Raw genomic sequence first — 13,336 nt, forward strand, 5'->3', positions numbered from 1 at the left:
GACATGAGAAACCCAGAGTGGAAAGGGGGAGTGTGCTGTCACATTACAGGGCTTGCAACTGGTGTCACATAACAATACATGTATAAAATTTTGTATGAGAAATTAACTTGAGCTGTAAACATTCATCTAAAGCACAGTAAAGAAAAAAGGAAAAGAAAGACATATTTACCAGGAAAAAAAAAAAATCAATTATAAGATGAGAAGGCAGGAAGGGGTAAATAATCAGGGCAGAAGAAAATGGGGAAACCAGGGCAGAAATGGGGAAAGTGCTGACACATTGTGGGGAATGAAACCAAGATTTTGAAACACTATGTACAAACCATCAAATGGGAAACTAATTTTCTCTATAAACTTTCACTTAAAGCTCAATTAAAAAAAAAAAAAAAGATTACGGTCTTGGAAACCCTATGAGGCAGTTCTACTCTGTCCTATAGGGTCACTAAGAGTTGGAATCACTCAGCAGTGAAGTGAGTAACGGGCCTGAAGATGACACTTGATCTAATATTAGAAATTGAGTAGGACTTGGATAAAAAAGGGGAAGTGGAAGAAGGACATTCCACGCAGGCAAACCTGTGCAAAGCCATGACCGTCTTTTGAGCATATCATAGTGTGTACAAGGAATTACAAAGGGTTATTGGGTATAAGTGATGCCTTTGAATTACGGTGTTGGTGAAGAATGTTATAATATACCATGGACTGTGAGAAGAATGAACAAACCTGTCTTGGAAGAAGTACAGCCAGAATGCTCCTCAGAAGCAAGGATGGTGAGGCTTCTTCTCATGTACTTTGAACATATTACCAGAAGGGACCAGTCCCTGGTGAAGGACATTATGCTTGGTAAGGTAGAGGGTAGTCGAAAAATAGGAACACCCTTATAGAGATGGACTGATACAGTGGCTGCAACAATGAGCTCAAACACAGCTATGATTGTGAGGATGGCACAAGAGCAGAGAGGGTTTTGTTCTGTCGTACCCAGGGTCGCTATGAGTAGGAACTGACCCAATGGCACCTAACAACAAGATAATAAAATAGCAGCCGGGGAATGCAGGAAATGAACAAGACGTTAGACCAGGTTCAGGACATGAAGGCCTTGCAGCTCATACAAAGTGTCTGGACTTAACCTTTAGATGGATTGCCATTGCAGGGTTTTAGTAAGAGAGACCAGCAACTTGGACAAATAACCCTGGTTTGGATTGGAGACTAGCATAGGTATGGAAAATGGTAGTACCTCTGATAGTTTACAGAGGGATTCCTTCTCCTACTCCATGACTTGGCTATCTACTTCTTATCCTTGTACCATGAATTATGCAACTTGGCAAAGCAAAAAACAAAAACAAAAACAAACCTGTTGCCATCCAGTCAATTCTGACTTATAAAGATCCTATAGGACAGAGTAGAACTTCCCTATAGGGTTTCCAAAGTTGTAGTAAAAAGTAACAATTTGAGATCTAAGTGGACAGTACAGAGATGTTGACCCGTGTGGAGAGATGAGTTAAGAGAGAGGCCTGGAATAACACAGGAACTACGTGGTGGTTTGAGGATACCAATCTGACGGGACTCTACAACAGACTCCAGCAGATGTTGGGGCTTAAAAATAACCCACTTTTTTGCTCAGCTAACAATGTGACCTGAGTGAGTTATTTAACCCCTGTGAGTCTCATTTTCTTCACTTTTATTGATTCTTGTCAGAGTTGTGAACACTCTAATTAATGTATATAAAGGAATTGGCAAAGTTTTTGGCATAGAGTTTAAATGTTCAACAAGGTTATTGGTAGTATTATCAATTAGTAGTTGTAATATTGTTAGTATTTGTAATAGTAATATATTTTCATATTAATGATGATTATGATTTGGTCAATATTTGACTAAGAAACTCAGACCTGAAACTGCAAAGGAAACTCGCAAGGGATGGGGTAGGAGTGTATGCTGATGGTCTGTGGATTCATGATTTAATAATAAAAAAAAAAGTGCTTTAAATGACATCAAAAAGTGAAAAGGCAACCCACAGAAAAAGAAAGTGCTGACAAACAGTATATCTGACAAGGTATTTGTATTCAAAACATGTAAAGAACTCTTAGAACTTTGTAATAAAAATAACCCAATTTAAAAATGGGCAAAGGAATTGAGTAAACATTTCTACAAAGAAGATAAACAAATGGCAAATAAGCACCTGAAATGTTGCTCAACATCTTTTGTCATTAGGAAAATGCATATAAAAATGACAATAAGATACCACTTCACCCCCAGTTTTTTTAAAAAAAAAAAACATTGCTGTCCAGTGGGTTTCAACTCATAGCAACCCTATAGGACCTAGTAGAACTGCCCTATATGGTTTCCATGGAGCAGCTGGTGGATTGAAACTGCCGACCTTTTGATTAGCAGCCAAAGCTCTTAACCACTGCACTACCTGGGCTCCACTTCCACTAGGATGGTTATAATAAAAAATCAGATAATAACAAGTGTTGGTGATGATGTGGAGAAGTTGGAGCCCTAATACAATGCTGGTGGATCCAGCTACTTTGGAAAACAGTTTCTAAGTTCCTAAAATATCAAACATACAGTTACCATATGTCCCAGCAATTCCACTACTATATATATTCCCAGGAGAGATGAAAACATGACCATATAAAAACTTGGAAATGAATGTTCATAGTAGCATTATTCATAAAAATCCAAAGTTGAAACAATGTACTGATGAATTTTCCATTAACTGATGTCTATTTTTTTTATTAACTGATTAATGGATAAACAAAATGTGGTTTATGCACACAGTGGGATATTTTCAGGCAATAAAAACGAAGAAGTTGCTAATACATGCTATAACATGGATGAACCTTGAAAACATTGTTAAAAAAGTCATTTACAAAAGACAACATATCATATGATTTCACTTATACGAAACATTCACAATAGGAAAGTATAGAAAGTAGATATTAACAGTTTCCTGGGCCTGGCGATGGGGGCGAAGGCAAGAGTGGGAACTGACTGCTAATGTTTGTGTAAGTTTTGTTTTGAGGTATAGATGAAAATGTTCTAAATAAGATTGTCGTGGTTTTCACAACTCTGTGAGTATACTGAAAACCACTTTAAGTGTGAGAATTTCATGGCATGTGTAAAAAAATCAGTTGGCTATAAATATAAGAATTTATCATTGGACCCTCTATTATCTTCTTTTGATTTATATATCTATTCTTTTGTAGTAGCATACTATTTTCTTTACTGTAGCTTTACAGTCAGTTTTAAAATTGGCTTTTGTAGTTGAATTTTACTTCTCCCTTTATATCTTTTAAAAGGAAACTGTGGTGGAGTAGTGGTTAAGTGCTACGGCTGCTAACCAAAACGTCTGCAGTTCAAATCCACCAGGTGCTCCTTGGAAACCCTATGAGGCAGTTCTACTCTGTGCTACAGGGTCACTATGAGTTGGAATTGACTCGATGGCAACAGGTTTGGTTTTGGCGTTATCTTTTAAAACAAGAATGCAAAATATTTTCATACATTTTAATTTTACATAAAATTTTTATAGTCACAGACATTACAATTATTGTTTGAACTGGTAATAGGTATTCGTGTTTAACCCTTAGTTACCCTTTTTTTTTTTTTTGCATGTCCTTGTTTTCATCTGGAAAAATTTTCATTGTACCTCAGAAGCTCTCTTTAGTACTTTTTTAAATTGTGGTAAGTATATATATATTTTTTATATATAACAAAACATCTGTTATTTCAACATTTTTTACATGTATACTTTAGTGACATTATGTTCATCATGTTGTATAATCATCACCACCACTCATTTCCAAATTTTTCTATCACCCTTAACAGAAGCTCAGTGCCCCCTAAGGAATGGCCTCTTTCCCCTACCCTTACACTCGTGGTAACTACTAACAAATTTTGGTTTATATGTATTTGTCTACTCTAGATAGTGCATATAAGTGGGATTATATTTATCCTTTTGTGATTTATTTCACTCAATAAAAATGCAATCCTGCTGTTGACAATTTTGTTTGTTTTACAAAAAAATAAATAAATTTTATCTTCATTTTATAAAGATATTTTTATCAGGCATGAGGTTCTAGGTTGGTAGTTATCTTCTATTAATTTCAAGATTTTATTTCATTGCCTTCTGGCTTCTATGGTTTCTGTTACATAGTTACAGGTGCCAACTTTTCTCATGTCAGGTAAAATATTGACATGTTCTAGGGTTTTAGACAAGGATCTTTGGAGGACCATCTTTCGGCCTACCACACTCATAGTTATTTTAATTCCTTGGGTTTTAGCTGCAACTTTTGACTCACCCATGGCTTTATTTTTATTATCTTTTTTGTTTTTTCTTATTCATGTATTTCTGCCTCTTTCACTGAATTGTTATTGAATACTGGATATTATATATTAAAGGTGTAGAGCCTCTTCATAATGTTATCTTTGCAAAAGGAGATTATTTCCTCTGCTGAACAAAGTAGGAAGTGGGTCATTCAATCCAATCAGGGATTCTTTCGAATTAAAGCATGACTGACATTTTGGTAATAGTTGGTGTTCTTATTTTGCTTTCCTATTTCTCACGCACAATTTTTTGGGCCTCTTAATTTTGTAATTCCAGCTCTGAGTGACAGCCAAAAGCTGCTCCTCTCTACTTAGGCCCACCACAGATTCTTAATTCCTAGCCTGCTCCTAGGTTACTTTCAATGAAGATTAGTTTCAAAGAAAGGGCAGAAAATTATCTTTTTAAGGTCATAAGCTCATGCTGATTTTTCCAATTTACCATCCTGATATCAGCCTCTACTTTTTTCTACAGTGTGCAAGTCTATCAAGCAGTATTTTCCTTTACATGTTTGCACTTTCTATAAACTTCATAGTATTTGGCATATACATAACAGGTGCTTAAGCATGCTGAATGAACTCTCCAGAACAAATAAGTCATTACAGCAAAGAGATCTTTGCACCTGGACTTTGCATCTAATGGAGGTTGCTGACCACAATCAATGCGAACAAGGCTAAGGTACTCTAACGGGAGCTACGGAGACTCAGCTGATTTCTGAAAAGTTCTCCCTTCTCTGGAATTTTATTTCCTATATTCTTGAGGGCTTTTGAAGCTGATGCAATTAAATATGTGATTTTGCAATTTTATCTAGCTTCTTCTAAAGCAGAAGGTCACAGACAATTCCATCCTACCTGAAAGCAGAGGTTCCCCTATTTAATGGAATTTCATCTCTGGAAATTTTTTTTTTATACTTATACAGAGAATTTGTGTTTGATTATGCAAGTCTCTTGAGGACATTACCATTTTAACACAAAATTTGCACATGTGGTATTTTGAACTGTCAATCTAAGTGAGGGTTGGTTATTTTCCTCCTCTGATCTGTGCTAGGAGCTCTGGTGGTATAGTGGTTAGAGCTCGGTTGCTAATCAAAAAGTTGGCAGTTCAAATCCACCAGCTATTCCTTGGAAACCCTATGGGACAGTTCTATTCTGTCCTATACAGTCTCTATGAATCGGAACTGACTCGATGGCAACGGGTTTGGTTTTGGAATCTGTGCTAATGCCATGACTGTTAAGTTTCCTAGTTGTCCCTGTCCAGTGGGTTTATTTCTCTCTCAATCTTTCACAGAGGCTATAGGTTTTGGTGGAGCCCTGGTGGTGTAGTGGTTAAGAGCTCAGTTTCAATCCATCAGCCACTCCTTGGAAACCCTATGGGGTAGTTCTACTGTCTCCTGCAGGAGCACCATGAGTCAGAACTGAATTGACGGCACACAACACCACCACCTTATATTTGGGTTGCTGAGGATTTTTCAGATTCTCACCAATTCATTGCTGCATTTAAGACATATTCCTATATTTATATTTCAATTTCTACCCAGTATTTTTCTTAAACTTGCCATACATTAAGGTAACTAGTCTCCAAAACCGAAGGAAATATAAGTCCCCAGTTTTGAATTTGCATTTTGATCTGACATTCAGCAGTTTTTTGGGGGTTTCTTGTTAGTTCTAATAGTTTGTTAAGGAAGTTCACTTCTCTTTCAATATTATTAACCTTTGTTTAAATAATGTACAGGTGCTAAATTGTATTAATCTTCCCTCCCCCCATATTGAGATAATAATTTTATTCTACCTCAAATCACTAATGTAATCAGTTACATTGATTTTTTTTTTAAAGGTCCATTTTGCATTTTGAAAGTATGATGGGTTTTAAAAATACCTCATTTAATTTTATTCGGTAATACTTTAGATCACCATATGTCTGTCAGTTTGTCATACTCTGGTGGCTTGTGTGTTGCTGTGATACTGGATGCTTTGGCCCTGGTATTTCCCTTGGTGGAGAGGTTTCATTCTGTTTTGCAAGGGGTCACTATGAGTCAGAATGAACTCGATAGCACCTGACAACAGCAGCAATACTTTAGAAGTTGTGCTACTATTTTAGGAAATTTAACATTTTGGGAATTTTTTCCTTTCTGATAATGTCTTTGTTTTGGTATCAAGTTTAAACAAGTCTCTTTTTCTGTTTTATAGGATGGTTTCTCTAAAACAGGAATTATCTGTTTCTTAAAGTTATACATAATAAAGTTTGATGCTTTTACAGCTGGCAGGATTTTTAAAAAATATTCAAAAACATTTTTAATAGTTACAGTTTATTCAGATATTCTCTTTCTTTTAAGTATATTCCAGGATTTTATACTCTCTAGAAAATTTTTCATTTCATTAGAGAGGCAATATAGCAGGTAGTTAAGAACATGGCCTCAGGTACTAAGTCCAAATCTCAGCTTTTCTATTTGTTTTGTGTATAATCTTGGCTAAATTACTTAACTTCCTTCTTCCTTAATTTCCTCACCTATAAAATTGACCTAATTAATAGCATCTGCCTCATTGGGTACCCTGAGGATTAAACTAAAATAAAAGCAAACCTAGATAGTACTGGTATATACTAAGTACTCAGTAATTCTTAGTCCACAGTAGAAGATCAGGGTATAGGAATTGGTAGGAAAATATCTCAAACTCAAAATATTTGTCATTTTGTTTTATTTATTTATTTTTCCATATAGTGTCAGGGACTGAATTGTATCCCATCAAAATATGTGTTGGAATATTAACCCCTATACCTGTGGATATAATCCTATCTGGAAATAAGGTTTTCTTTGTTATGTTAATGAGGGCCCTATCAGTGTAGAGTGTGTCTTAAACCTAATCACTACTGAGTAATAAGGAGCAGCAAAGACACAAAGAAGCACAAATAGGGGAATGATGTGAAGATTGCCAAGGAACCAAGGAATGCTGGAAGAGAACAGAAATCTTCCCCTAGAGCCCACAGAGGAAGAGTCTCCTAGAGCTAGTGGCCTGAATTTGGACTTCAAGCCTCCTACCCAATGCCAAGGAGTTGATTCTGACTCATAGTCGACCCCACAGGACAGGGTAGAACTGCCCCATAGGGCTTCTGAGGAATGCCTGGTGGATTCGAACTGTTGACCTTTTGGTTAGCAGCCAAACTCTTAACCACTGCACCACCAGGGTTTCCAAACCATCACTAATTCATAATACAAATGCAAGTGGCTTTCTTGTAACTCCTCATTCTCACATAAGCTTTCCTTAAGTTCACTGGTCTTAGCTGCTCATGAACAATGATGAATCCACCATCATAAGAGCCCAGAAACATGCGCTTACTGGTTTTTATTCCACTTTATAGTAAGAGTACATATGGAGTTTATGGAGCTATGTGAACTCCACATATACTCATATAGAGTTTATGGGGCTATGTGAACTCCATCACCTGGATCTCAGTTCCCAAGTTCGTAAAATCTTGCTAAACTACAATTAAGTATTCCAAGTACTATCCCTAGCTGTGCCATCTAATCACTAAAGATATTTGTGCAGCAAGCCTGGCCATAATCTACCACAATTTTTAATATTGCTCCTTTCTTCTCTTTTTATTTTTTTCTTGATTAACATTGGCTGAGACTTATCTTTTTTATTAAACTTTTTTAAAAAATCAGCTTGCAATCTTGTTGATCATTCCAATTGTTTCTTCTTTTTTTCCAGTTCATTAGTTTAATTAATATTCCCTTTCTCCTATTTTTGGGGTTTACTTTGTTTTACGTTTCCTAATTTCTTAAATAATTAGCTCACTGATTTTTAATTTTCTTCATTTTTTACTATACATGTAAGATAATAAATTTCCTACTAAATACTGCTTTATCTATATCCCTCAAAATTGGTATGTGAAGTTTCCATTAACATTTAGTTTTAAATAATTTGTAATTTTCATTATGATTTTCTGTTTGATTAATGAATTATTAAAATTGGTTTTATGTGTAATTTTTTTTGTTATTGGTTTCTAATTTTATTCTACAATGGTCTGATTTGAATAAGTCTACCTTACCTGTTCCTATGTACATTTTGTGATAAAGTTTATAAATAATTCATGGGTACTTTAAAATAATGTGTATTTTCTATTTTGGAATATAGAGTTCTAAATATGCTTGTGAGTTCAAGCTCATATTTTAATAATGTTCAAATCTTCTATATTTGTATGACCATTTTTGTGTTCAAATAACTCCTGAAAGACATGTCTTCAAATGCTGCATGCTAAGTTCTGGACTTGAGATATAGTAAAAGATTGGATTGTCAAATAAGACTCCACAGAATTAGTTATCTCACCCAGTATCACATTTTACTAATAATTTCAAGGCTATAAGTAATGATGAGACACAGGTGAACAAGGAAATTTCTTATCAAGAATTGCTCTGGCCAGATGAATATATAAAATCTCTTTGTAATGTAGGCAGGTACATTAGTTAATATTAGCTGTTTTGGTCATAAAATATCTCCATTTTATATTCTAATAATTAATATAGTTATATAACATTTTAAATGAATCAAAACAAAAACAAAAAACCAAACCAATTGCCGTCCAGTCAATTCTGACTCAGAGTGACCCTTTAAAACTGAGCAGAACTGCTCCAAAGTGTTTCCAAGGAGCGCCTGGTAGATTTGAGCTGCTGACCTTTTGGTTCACAGCCAAACTCTTAACCACTATGCCACGAGGGTTTCCTTTAAATGAATGTGGAAAAAATAGTGCCCCATAAATCCACAGATTTCAGGCTTACTATGGGCAATCCTGGACAGACCAGGTATAGCTTGTTAAAAGCATTTCATAGGAAGATTCTTCCCCTAGTAAAACCAAAAAACCAAATCCAGTGCCGTTGAGTCGATTCCGACTCATAGCGACCCTATAGGACAGAATAGAACTGCCCCATAGAGTTTCCAAGGAGCACCTGACAGATTCGAACTGCTGACCCTTTGGTTAGCAGCTGTAGCACTTAACCACTCCACCACCAAGGTTTCTCTTCCCCTAGTAAGTACCATTAATTTACTTTCCAGAAGATCAGTCATTAGCATATTCAAGTCATTTTAATTCTTTTTTTCTAAGAGTGTCCCCCTAGTAAAGGAAAAGAATGGATTATAGGCCTGCTGTTAACCATTTGCTTCTCAGAACATACAGGTTTCTCTTTAAATTCAGTTTTTGCTTCAATTATTTTCAGCTGCTCTCTTAGGTAAATATAGGTTCCAGGTAGCTGACATTTTCCCAGTTATTTCCCTCTCTTTTTCTATAATATCCTGTTATTTCTAATAATTTTTGTGTCACAAAGTACATTTTATCTCACACCAGCTTTCTTTCTGCTAATACTTGCCTGGTGTATCTTCTCCCATTTCCTTCTTTTCAATCGTATATTTTGTTGCAGTTATTTCTCTCTGAACCATCGAATTGCTGAATTTCCTTCTTTTACCTAATCTGAGAACCACTTTGTTTTAATAGGCAAGGTGAATCATTTTACATTTAACTTGTTTAGTGATATATTGCTGGGTTAGTAATATATTCAAACTCATTTCTGTCTTCAATTCACCAAATTTTCTTTGCTTATGTTTTTACCTATTCCTCCCTTCTTTAAGATTTTTCTATACTTTAATTTTTATCACAAAAACACATATACATTTAAGAACTCCAAATATTATAACAAAATATTATAACAAATATTATAACAAAAACTGCAGTCTGTGGCACTACCCTCCTCCTGCACCTAATTCCCTTTCCTACCCGATTCCCACACCCAGAAATTTCTAGTTTAAAAACTTCTCCCTTATTTCTGATCTTTACTTTGGCATTTCTCAACAACATGCTTGGATTGCAAACTTGATCTTTCAGTTATAGATAACATCTACAGATTTACTAATCTAAGAAATGCTAGGCAAAGGTGAGTTTTACCCATCAATGGTGGTACCCATCAGGAAGTTGTTAACTTGTCCTCAACGTTTGTAGCAAGACTTTCTAAATGCTTCAGCTTATATTGTGGCATGACTCTAATCTAACTGAGGACCAATACAAAATTACTGACACAGCAAGTTTGAATAGCAGCGTCCTGATGATGTAGCACTCCGACATATTTCTCTCCCTTCCTACTTTATCTGCCCTATTTTTACAAAATAATTATATTAAAACTTCAGGGTAAAAGACATTAAAAGTTTTATTTTACAATCACTGTGACACTACTGTTCTCAGCTACATCATGTAATGTTCTTAAATTTCTGTCTTACATGAAAAGCCTCTTGTCTTCAGAGTGGAATGTTTCTTCTATTGGCTTTGCAGTTCCTATCAATAATTTATTCTCTAGTCGTCATCAGAAACATAAATCCCCTTAGAGGATGTTCATAACTCATCAAGTTAGCTATTCGTTTTATTTTATTCTCAGAGACATCACTCCTGCAACTAACCGTCTTTCTGTTCCCATTTGGACTGATTACTGTCTAGGCCAGCTGCACATCTGTAATCTTGTGATTTCCATCCAAGATTTGTATCTGCTTCTGATTTTTTTTTTTTTGTGGGGTAGCTATGATTTGTTCTGGCTTATCCTCTGGTTGGAATTTTTTTTTTTTTCATCCTGGCACCTGGGGGTTTTCCTTCCTTTCAAACTCAACCTTGCGATCAATCTCTACATATCCTACTCAAGTCGATGCTGATTTATGGTGATCCTGTAGGACAGGGTAGGGTTTTCAAGGCTGTAAATCTTTATGGAAGCAGGCTGCTACATCTTTCTCCCACAGAGCAGCTGATGGGTTCGAATGGCCAATCTTTCGGTTAGCAGACATGCACTTAACCACTGTGCCACCAGGACTCCATATATATATAAATATATATGTATATATATCTCCTACATATTGTGTGTATATATATACATATAAATATATATACATATATATGTGAGTGTATATACATATATCTTCTATATATTGTGTGTATATACACATATAAGAAAACACTGGTGACATAGTGGTTAAGTGCTACGGCTGTTAACCAAAAGGCCAGCAGTTTGAATCCACCAGGCGCTCCTTGGAAACTCTATGGGGCAGTTCTTCTCTGTCCTATAGGGTCACTATGAGTTGGAATCGACTCAACGGCCACGGGTTTGGGTTTTATATACATATAAGTGTGTGTGTATATGTATATACATATATATCTCCTATACATTTGTGGTTGTAGTTGGGATGGAGTAAGCCTTACTGTAGCTTCTTAATCTACCATGTTGACCCACCTTCAAATCACATTCTAACTTTATTTCATGGACTGGTACAATAATTTCTTATCAATTTGTAGACTGGGATAACATTATAGTACTTGTCTTTCAACGTTATCTAAATTTGCCCTCACTTTGAAACGACTGGGTTTGGTTTTGGGTTTGAAGTGACTGAACCAATCCCTATTCCCAACAATTTCTTCATTACAGTAACCCTCACTTGCTGCATGTGTAGCTTCTAAATCACTGAAAAGTCTTTGAGCCTTTTCTTGCACTAAAGTAAGGCTAAATAACAACTGTATGCACCTGTTCCAACTTACCCGCAAATTCAACTGAAAGACACACTTAGGACCAGATCTCGTTTGTAACCCAGGGACTGCCTGTACTTCCAGAATACTTTCCAGCTCAAACAGGATGGGATTTAACTTTCACTCGCTCCCATTCTGAGGACTGAGCTGTATTCATGTCAGTGTGGGTAAAATATAGTTCCTACCCCTAAGGAGTATAATCGAGGAACAAATTATTTGGGAAATAAAGCAAGTATTGCCTTGTATTCTGGAAATCCTGGTGGCATAGCGGTTAAGTGCTACAGCTGCTAACCAAAAAAAAAGGTAGGCAGTTCGAACCACCAGGGACTCCTTGGAAACTCTATGGGACAGTTCTACTCTGCCCTATAGGGTTGCTATGAGTCGGAATCAACTCAACAGCAATGGGTTTGTTTTTTTTTTGGGGGGGGGGTTGCCTTGTAGTATGGCCTTGAAGTAAAATGTAGCACATACTGCAATTCATAAATATTTTTCATTGATTGCAGTCTTATGATCACAGGATCAAAGAAGTTTAGAATTGGAAAGAATATTAGGATATGATCTAATTCACAGGCCTTCATTTTATAGATGTAAATTCATGTTCAAATGTGTTAAATAACTTTTCCAATACCATTCAGCCAGCAGGTTACAAGGATCCTTTAGTCTAAGAATTTTTATTTCATCTCACTGATTATAAGGGACGAGGCTGCATCATACATTTTGATTTAAAACTGAACAATTCCTGGTATACGAGACCCCATAGCAAAGAGATTAAAGATAATTGATGCACTTAATCTGGGTTTTCTGATACTGCGGTGACAAAATATATGTATCTCAAGAGAAATGGATATTTTTGAAGATATTTTCATTTTTAGTTATTTTAATCACAATTAATATTTTAGTCACCAGACCACGAACTATAACATTTCCAGGAATGTTTTTGTCAGCGTTGATGGCATACATAGATGATTTCCTCTGCTGTCTACTTTTAGGAGGCCTCTTTCCATTTCCCTACTTTGTATCCTATCACTAGTCAATGAGGTCAGTGATCTGTGTAACAAAAATATTTTTACATGAGAATTAAACTGGATAACTCCTTTTCCAATCCTGGCACTATTTACGCGTGCTATATGAAGGGAAAATGATGCTGCAACTTCTGATAGATGAATGCCAGAAAACTGGCAAGCATCTTCTCAGTCCTGAAATTTCTGCCTCATACAGCTTGATGGGAGCCCCATAAACAGCAACGAGTTTCTGAGGCCATGACATGACCAATGAACTTGGGGACAGTAAGTTTGAATTCAAGGCTCAGTCTTATTTTTTCTAGCCACTTTTTTTTTTTTTTTGGTGGTGGAAGTCCTGGGTGGAGTTCCACGGTGCCACTGGGTGGCTTCCAACTGCCCATCTTCGAGTTACTAGGCCAGTGCAAACCATCTGCGCCACCCAGGGGGTCCAGACTCAAAAATGTACTTTCATATA

The 13,336-nt window shown here is 36.1% G+C and overlaps 1 protein-coding gene across 1 annotated transcript in view; it reads right to left on the reverse strand.

Moving 5' to 3' along the window:
* Window positions 1-13,336, reverse strand: part of SPMIP7 (sperm microtubule inner protein 7) — a 107,375-nt gene that overhangs the window by 92,150 nt on the left and 1,889 nt on the right. The gene's annotated exons all lie outside the window — the stretch shown is intronic.

This window comes from Loxodonta africana, chromosome 8 (assembly GCF_030014295.1).
Source record: "Loxodonta africana isolate mLoxAfr1 chromosome 8, mLoxAfr1.hap2, whole genome shotgun sequence".
Classification (NCBI taxonomy): Eukaryota; Metazoa; Chordata; class Mammalia; order Proboscidea; family Elephantidae; genus Loxodonta; species Loxodonta africana.